Source organism: Pelmatolapia mariae, unplaced genomic scaffold (genome assembly GCF_036321145.2).
Source record: "Pelmatolapia mariae isolate MD_Pm_ZW unplaced genomic scaffold, Pm_UMD_F_2 NODE_ptg000240l+_length_43233_cov_1, whole genome shotgun sequence".
Taxonomy (NCBI): domain Eukaryota; kingdom Metazoa; phylum Chordata; class Actinopteri; order Cichliformes; family Cichlidae; genus Pelmatolapia; species Pelmatolapia mariae.
In genome coordinates this window covers 35,008-43,233 of record NW_027051930.1, presented here as the reverse complement: position 1 = coordinate 43,233, position 8,226 = coordinate 35,008, and the positions used below count along the sequence as shown (strand labels likewise).

The following is an 8,226-nucleotide window of genomic DNA, read 5'->3' as shown; positions in this document are numbered from 1 at the left end:
TCTCCTGCTGTCCTCCAGTGGGTCAGGGACAATTCATCTAACTCCAAGCCAACAAACCTCAGTATTGTGCAGCAGGGGCCACACGAATGAAATGATATTCGGTCTCACCTAGATTAATGAAAGATCCAGCGCCAGTGTCCTGTCGCTGTGAACACTGTATGGCTTAAACTGTTCCAGGGAATAACTTCAAATTTGGCTCAAATGTTCAGGCTAAAGTCGAGGTCACCTTTTTTCTCACTTGCTAACTTTTACTTAAACTCAAGGATGGATTGAGCAGAAATTCAAGGTCCCTGCAACCTCCCATTTTTTATCCACAACTCATGAATTCATGCACTCGTCTCTACAGTCTGGATATAAACTGCAGCTCGAGTGGCTGATGGAGGCATCACAGTAAAATGTTTTTTTTGTACAGTGTGCGATTGAAACTTAAACATTGATATGATTCAGACTAATTCATCACATTCTCTGTCTGTAGGGGGCAAACAGCTTCCATGTGACGCGCACCGATGCAGATGGACGTCTGGGCTGAACACTGACAAGTGGAAGTGACAGATTCCTCTTCCTCACCCTCTTGCCCCAAACATCTGTCACACTGGCAATGTCAAGAGTCCCGAGTCCCCCTCCCCCTGCGGAAATGTCCAGCGGGCCTGTGGCCGAGAGCTGGTGCTACACTCAGGTGAAATGACTCTTGTTTCAGGCTCGCTGTCTGATTGAACCTCGGATTAATGAATCTAAGCCTTTTCTGAATGTATTCTTCCTTTTAACAGATCAAAGTGGTGAAGTTCTCTTACATGTGGACCATCAATAACTTCAGCTTCTGTCGTGAGGAGATGGGGGAGGTCATCAAGAGCTCCCACCTTCTCTTCTGGGGCCAATGACAAGCTGAAATGGTGCGTCAGAATGAGGGCTGCTTTGTTGCAAACATTTGGATAATCCCGCTCAGACTGACACACGCAGATGTAATAATCTGTCTGATGGAAGTCCTTTTAAGCTGTTTACAAACAGTCCAAGCAAACTGCTCAAATATAATTTCAGTTAGAGCCATACCCCAGAAATCTCTGGCTGTGGATCTCATGGAAAACCAAAAAAGCGTGGACAACATTTCCTTATGTAGCATCCTAGTTTTCCTGTCAAAATCCCTCAAAATCTGTACAAATGTAACATATTAGGTTTATAACACAAGTTTAGCCTGATTTGGGCCTTAATGAATGACCTCTAGTACAACTTCAATGAAAGAGCCTTACACACCAAAACTAATAAATCATTAAGCTTTCCTGGTGTTCAACTTCTGCACTTTCCTTGCACAGCATAATAGTCTAGTTAGGAATGACATACACTAATAAGGGGATAATACATTTTTACATCAACCTTGTTATTGAATCTTCTGTCCCCATCAGGTGTTTGCGGGTGAATCCCAAGGGCCTGGATGAGGAGAGCAAAGATTACCTGTCCCTCTACCTGCTGCTGGTCAGCTGTCCAAAAGCTGAGGTGCGTGCCAAGTTCAAGTTCTCTATCCTCAACGCCAAGGGAGAGGAGACCAAAGCCATGGGTGAGTACAGAATATTCAGTGAAAGAGACACATTTTCAGTTTTTGTTGGAGTTAATAATATTTCTGCGTCAAGCTTTTGTAAAATAGTTTCTTCTTAGACTTTCCTCATCGTTTCTTCTCTGTGTCGTCTCTGTCTGCAGAAAGCCAGAGGGCGTATCGTTTTGTCCAGGGGAAGGATTGGGGTTTTAAAAAGTTCATCCGGAGAGATTTCCTCCTAGATGAGGCCAACGGCCTTCTACCTGATGACAAGCTGACGCTCTTCTGTGAGGTACGTGGCTACATTTTTGCTGTTGCCTTTTCTTTCTGACCTTGCATTTTTGGCGCATTGCATTTCATTACATTTGTCCCCCTCAGGTGAGTGTGGTGCAGGACTCGGTCAACATTTCTGGTCAGAACACCATGAACATGGTAAAGGTACCCGACTGCCGGCTAGCAGACGAGCTGGGCGGCCTGTGGGAGAACTCACGTTTCACAGACTGCTCCCTGTGTGTGGCTGGCCAGGAGTTTTCAAGCACATAAAGCCATCCTAGCAGGTACAAGCGTCTTCTTCATGTTTGTAATATTGAAATTTATTCAAGTTTTTGGTAATTAGCGCCATGACTGCAAGTTGTTCTCTTCCTGTTTCCTAGCACGTTCCCCAGTATTCAGCGCCATGTTTGAGCACGAGATGGAAGAGAGCAAAAAGGTAAGCCCAAGGTCCCAAAGCTTTTTTTAAAAATCCTCTCAAATAAATTTGTTTTGTTCCCCAGTGGCCCGACTGCTCAGATTTTCACTGCCGTGATGCGAGGTTAAAACGAGTGAAGGATGCATGCTGTCAAATGGCTGCAGCACAGAGCCGTTTGGTGAAACTGAATGATAGCACAGCTGAAATGCAATTGTCCTGCCGATCTTGGGGGTCAGGATTCATCCTTCACTGACAAAGCTGCAGACGCACAGAATTGCTTTTTTTTTTTTTTTTTTTCATTTTTGCACAGGTGACTGTAAGAAATGAAATTGCAGGAGTGGTTGGGATAAAATGGCCTTTACGAATTTATTAATTTACAGATAATACTGAATTCAGCCAAACTGAACTCTTTCAGTAATTTAACCACAAATACCTATGGGTATTATTAAGTGACTGCAAATGTAGGTATAAATAATGGCTATCTTGATCACACTAAGCTGACACACAAGACAGTCTCACACTTACTTGATGAATATGCAAGTGCACTCCAACTATATCAATAAAAAAATGTTCTCTTGCTCGTGTAAAGCTGCTTAATTACTGATTTCTGCATTTCAGCAGTATAAATTTTTTTATTAAGAATGAGGTCATTGTTTTTGACCCAGTGTGCTGATCTTCTCCTGGACCTTAGCCCCTCTGAGCAGCTAAATGTTAGACGCACAGTGGACTGTGACTGTGTTTAAACTAGATAAGCAGATAAATTATGCCATTAAATGCTTTTTTTGTTTTGTTTTGTTTTTTTTACCACTTGAGGCTTTTATATGAGATCAAATCTGCTTTATTTTTAAATGTTTTTGAGCATCCCTTAACATAATGTGTCTGGAGAACTGTAATGGGCTTTATGTTGGCCTTAGCAACGCTTCCTGTGATCACAGTTAGTTCAAAATACCACGGGCTCATTTCCCGTCTTGGTTTCCCTCCACTGGCTCTACGTTCATTTTTAAGATTCATTTTAAGATTTTATTATTTCTTTTTAAAACCTCTTTAATGGATCAGCACCACTATATATATTTTTACACGTGACCTGCTGAACTACATGTAATTTAATTTTATTTAGGACAGTGCATGTTAATGAACATAAATGTAAAAAAATTACATGAATGTAAACATACCAGATTATAGCCAAGGGCTAATTTCCATCTGTTGTCCATAAAACATAAAAAAATAGACATAATAATTCATAAAAAATTCATAATTCATTCATAATAAAAACTCCATCACCAAACTCACACATACACACATTCTATTCCCAAATAAAACATTAAAACTATACAACTTATACGTGATCACACACTTGTTTGTTCCATAACCAGTTTTAACCTGTGCCTTAAACAAGTTGAATGTAGAGCATTTTCTAATGGATTGAGGAAGACTGTTCCACAGATGGCCACCCTGGACAGACGTTCTGCCCAAATGCTGTCCGTCTGTGGGGTATAAACAAGTCTCCTCGGGTTGTAGCTCGAGTGGTCCTGTCTGAGCTTTCGCCTTACGTCTTGAGGTCGCTGAGGACCAGTTGAAAGTCCCAGAAACCCGTCTGAAAACCAGGGGTCGAGCTTTATCAGCTGTCGTCCCCAAATTATGGAATTATTTCCCTGTACATCTTTGCCTGTTTTTTAAAAACGCATCGTAAAACTCATTTTTATTCCTTGGCTTTTAACTCAAGGAATAAAAAATGAGAAAGTGTGTTCTTACCCTCATTTATTGTTTTATTGTTCTGTGGTGCTTTCATGCTTTGTACAGCACTTTGTGTAACTTTTGGTCTTTAAAAAGTGCTTTATAAATAAAATCAGGTTGGATTTAAATTTTTCTGGTATGACACAAATGTGCTGTTGAAGTGCAGTTAAAGCTGATGTCATCGATGCTTCATTCAGTCTCCATCCCTTGTGTCTTGTCAGAATCGTGTGGAGATCAACGATGTGGAGCCCGAGGTTTTCAAAGAGATGATGTGCTTCATTTACACAGACAAGGCTCCAACCTGGACAAAATGGCCGATGACTTGCTTGCAGCAGCTGATAAGGTAATATAAGAGTGGGAAGCTGCTACCTGACACTGTGGATGTGGGGAAGCCTGTTGCCTATTTGTAACATGGCCGCATAGTCAGGATTTCTACAGTTTGAGGCACCTGCACGTTGAGGCCACAGAGCTGATGTGTGACTAGTGTTGCTGTTGGCTTTCTGTGAACATGAATGGGATAAATTAAAATGACAAATGACTGAATTGATAAAACTCAAACACAAAGAGTCATTTTCTGGGGTTTTTAAGGCTTGGAAAATTTTTAATTTACCTGGCATTGGGAGTAACCTGGTGTTCAGTGGTCTTTCCCAAGGGCACCTTAACATGTGGGGATTGAACTGTCAACCGGTGCAATTAGTGGACAATGGAGGAATTTGAGCCCACTGAGCACATGTATGAGAGACCTTTTCAATCAAGCCCACAGAGAGCTTGGATCGAATTCTGTTAAGAAAAAAAAAATCATTCGGGGGGGTTGTGACCCTCAGAAAAACTGCATTCAACGATTCACCCCACCTGCTTCTGCAGTGACTGTGGCTATAAAACAAAAGGGCTTTTTTACCCAGTGTGCGTCACATGACCAGTGCAGAAGTTACTGTAATGAGGTTTGGATGCTACCACACAGCTCAGCACTGTTTCTGAGGGCTCCGTGTATTTATTTATTTTTTTAAATTCAGTTTTCTGGACAAGAATGAACAACTACACATGAAATGTTTCATCTAACATCATGTTTTTTTTTCTCCTTTCTCCTCTTGATAATCTAGTGCAGACAAAACCGTATACAACTACAGAGCTTATAGACTGTAATTAGTCCTAAGTATATTTTGCAGAGCGAGCTTTCAGAAATCCCTTGAGGTAAAGATAATGAGTTGCATTAATGCATGGCATGATACAAGTGTACCCAGTAAACCTTTTCCCAGTAAGACTTTATGATTTCAATGAACAGTTGGATGATTTAACGCTGATCTCACTCCTCCGTGACACCAAATGTGGAGCTGGCTTTGAGACAGTTTCCCTCAGAGGTCGAGCATTGAAATGTTTATATCCTACTCTCCTATTTATCTCTTTGAAACATAATATATTTTAGAGATCAGACCCCACTGACAACAAGACTAAACAAAGCTTTGTGTTTGAACACTGAAATGGTTAACTGTGACAGCAGAGACCACATAGATACTGATGGAGAAGAGGAAACTGCCAATCTTCTTGTCTCCACTCTCTTACAGTATGCTCTGGAGAGACTGAAGGTCATGTGTGAGGACGCGCTGTGCACTAGCCTGTCTGTGGAAAACGCTGCTGAGATCCTGATCCTCGCTGACCTGCACAGCGCCGACCAGCTCAAAACGCAGGCCGTCGACTTCATTAACTAGTAAGTTGAAGATAAAAGAGCTCATCGTCACATGCAATAGGGTTTCCAACACCTTTTTCACGCACTCGCAGGTCCTCCACATCCACTGTACGTCCTGTCTCTGTCATGTCAGTTTGGTTCTTGTCGTTCTTCTTTATCTTGGCATCATTACAGGTAGTACCTGAACTCGCCTCATCTCTTGATGGCTCTGTGCCAGTTAGTGATTTTAATTTCACATATTCCCCCATGGAGTGGTCTGCCTGATATTATTAAACCCTGCCATGGCTTTCAGAGGGATCGGGGCAACCTGACTCCTCACTAGTCTGTTGTCACCTCCTCTGTTGACTGAAAGTGTGATATTAACACACGTCTGTGCTGATGGTGGGCTCAGATATTACTATTATTTTTCTTTTTTTTGTTAATGTAGGGCCGGGCGATGTGGCTCGACAAAACATGATTTAAAAAAATTTTTGCTAACATAATATAATATAATTATATCTTTTCAATATGGACTTCTTTGTCCCCAAAACATATTTCCATCAGAAGGATTCGAACTCGCTGTGTATCCATAGAAGCATAAGGGAGGATGTTGTATGATTGAGGAACTGCATTAGCATGTGATTCTGCTTAACTGCTACTATGTGTCCATTTAATTCTTATTTATCAGGCAAAATGGGAGAATGAAAGAGTTTCAGATTGTGGTACAAAAGAAAAACTGAGTCTGCTTTTGAATAGGAGACAACAGAATGAAGTGTATGGAAGCAAACGGCTAGTTCTGTGACAGTCAGGGCTATAGTCTGTATGTACAGGTGTGGTCAGAAGTTTCCACAAGCCTGTGTAATGGTGTTCCCAAAGCTCCGACCTCAACCCTGTTGAAAATTTGTGAGCTAAGCTTAAGAGCTGGGTTTATGCCATGAAACTACTCTGCCAAGAAGATTCAGCCTGAATTATGTCAGACGTTTGTTGATGGTTACCAAAAGGTGCAACTTGCTAAGGGACATTTAACCAAATATTAGTAGAAGTTATGTATATATTTGAGGCTGTATGTGTTATTTTCACCCTGTGTGGATTAGAAAAATCCAAAATTAAAATTTGTGCACCCAGCTTTTGTTTTTTAGGCATAAAAGATGAGAACGAAATCATTAAAAATCATAAAATTACCATTATGTTTACACTATGTTTACCTTAAACTGAAAGTGTAACAGTCTGTTGGGAAAATGCCCATCGCTTCCCTTGATCTGTGACCTCTGTGAACACTTCACTGATGACTTTGTGCTCTCACTACTTTCAGGTAATAATGAATAAAAAGTATATTAGAAAAAAAGAATTGTCACTATAATCTCAGTCATGATGTGGGATTACACTGGTTTAGGCTTCCAACTCTCCCTTAAGCTTTAGTTGAACTCCTGATTCTGGCTCCTACTTTAAGGATAAACTTTTAACTGGAAATGGAGATTTTGTATCTTTTGAGCACTATTGTAACCAGCAGCTGGAGTCACCACAGCCCAGCAGTCATTCCTGTTATCGTTCTTTGAAGTCTGAAGGCACAGTAATTGGAGTAATTGGAGCATTGTTGTGTAAAGTTTCCACAAAGTCTGCATGATAGCTAAAAATTGGCAAAGCCACACGCTCACCATCTGACAGGGAAATTTCAGTCAGTCAGCCTCAAGCGGACCTTAGCAGAAGTATAACACCTGTAAAATGGTTTCACGCAGTCTGTACTATTCACAGGAAAATTGGATCCAAACAATCTGCCATTATTTAGGATTTCCAGATTGCCTGTCTGTACATTTGTTATGCATGTGTTTACTTAAGGAAAACTTGATTTGTAATCTTTTTTTTATTTTCTTCCTTTCTCATCTCATCCACCAGCCATGCTGCAGAGGTGATGGAGACAGCAGGCTGGAAGTCCATGGTGGCGTCTCATCCGCACCTGGTGGCTGAAGCGTATCGCTCCCTGGCTTCTGCTCAGTGCCCTTTCCTCGGACCCCCACGCAAACGCCTCAAACAGTCCTAACAGTCCCACAGGAAGGCGTCCACACACACTCATACAAACGCACACCTTTGCACATACATGCACTCACAAAAACACACAGATCCCCCCAACCCTCAAACACACAGGGACAACCTTTCCCCCTCGCTGTTACCTACTACACTACCTACAGCCTCTCCCCAAATCTCCCCCTTCTGCCCCATCCAGAACCTGCTGTATTTAGTCTCTTCTAAAGATGGAGGGAAGGAGGAGGAAGAGATGGACAAGAGGGAGAAGTGGGATTGTTAAGTGGATGTTTTGTTGTTTACAAAGGAAAAAAAAACCCCACAGCACCCTCTCCTTTCTCCTCGGCTCTGGTTTAGTGAGGTCTCTTTTCCGTGAATAAATCCAAAATCCTTGGTAGTTCCTACTTTGGAATCTGTTCATGAGGAAGAACTGGACACATGAACCCAACAAGAGCCAACCGTTTTTGAAACTTGGAGGCTTGAAGGACTATTGCAGATAAGGTCTTTTAAGTGTCTATTTTATCACATGGCTTCTTTTTTTGCTCTGTTCTTAGTGTTTGGAGTAGAGCCGTGAGAGAAGCCCAAAAACTAAAGGAC

At 41.6% G+C, this 8,226-nt stretch overlaps 1 pseudogene; it reads left to right on the top strand.

The window, feature by feature from the left end:
* Window positions 1-479: 479 nt before the first annotated feature.
* On the top strand, window positions 480-7,886 carry LOC134622837 (speckle-type POZ protein-like; annotated as a pseudogene).
* The last annotated feature ends 340 nt before the right edge of the window (window positions 7,887-8,226 follow it).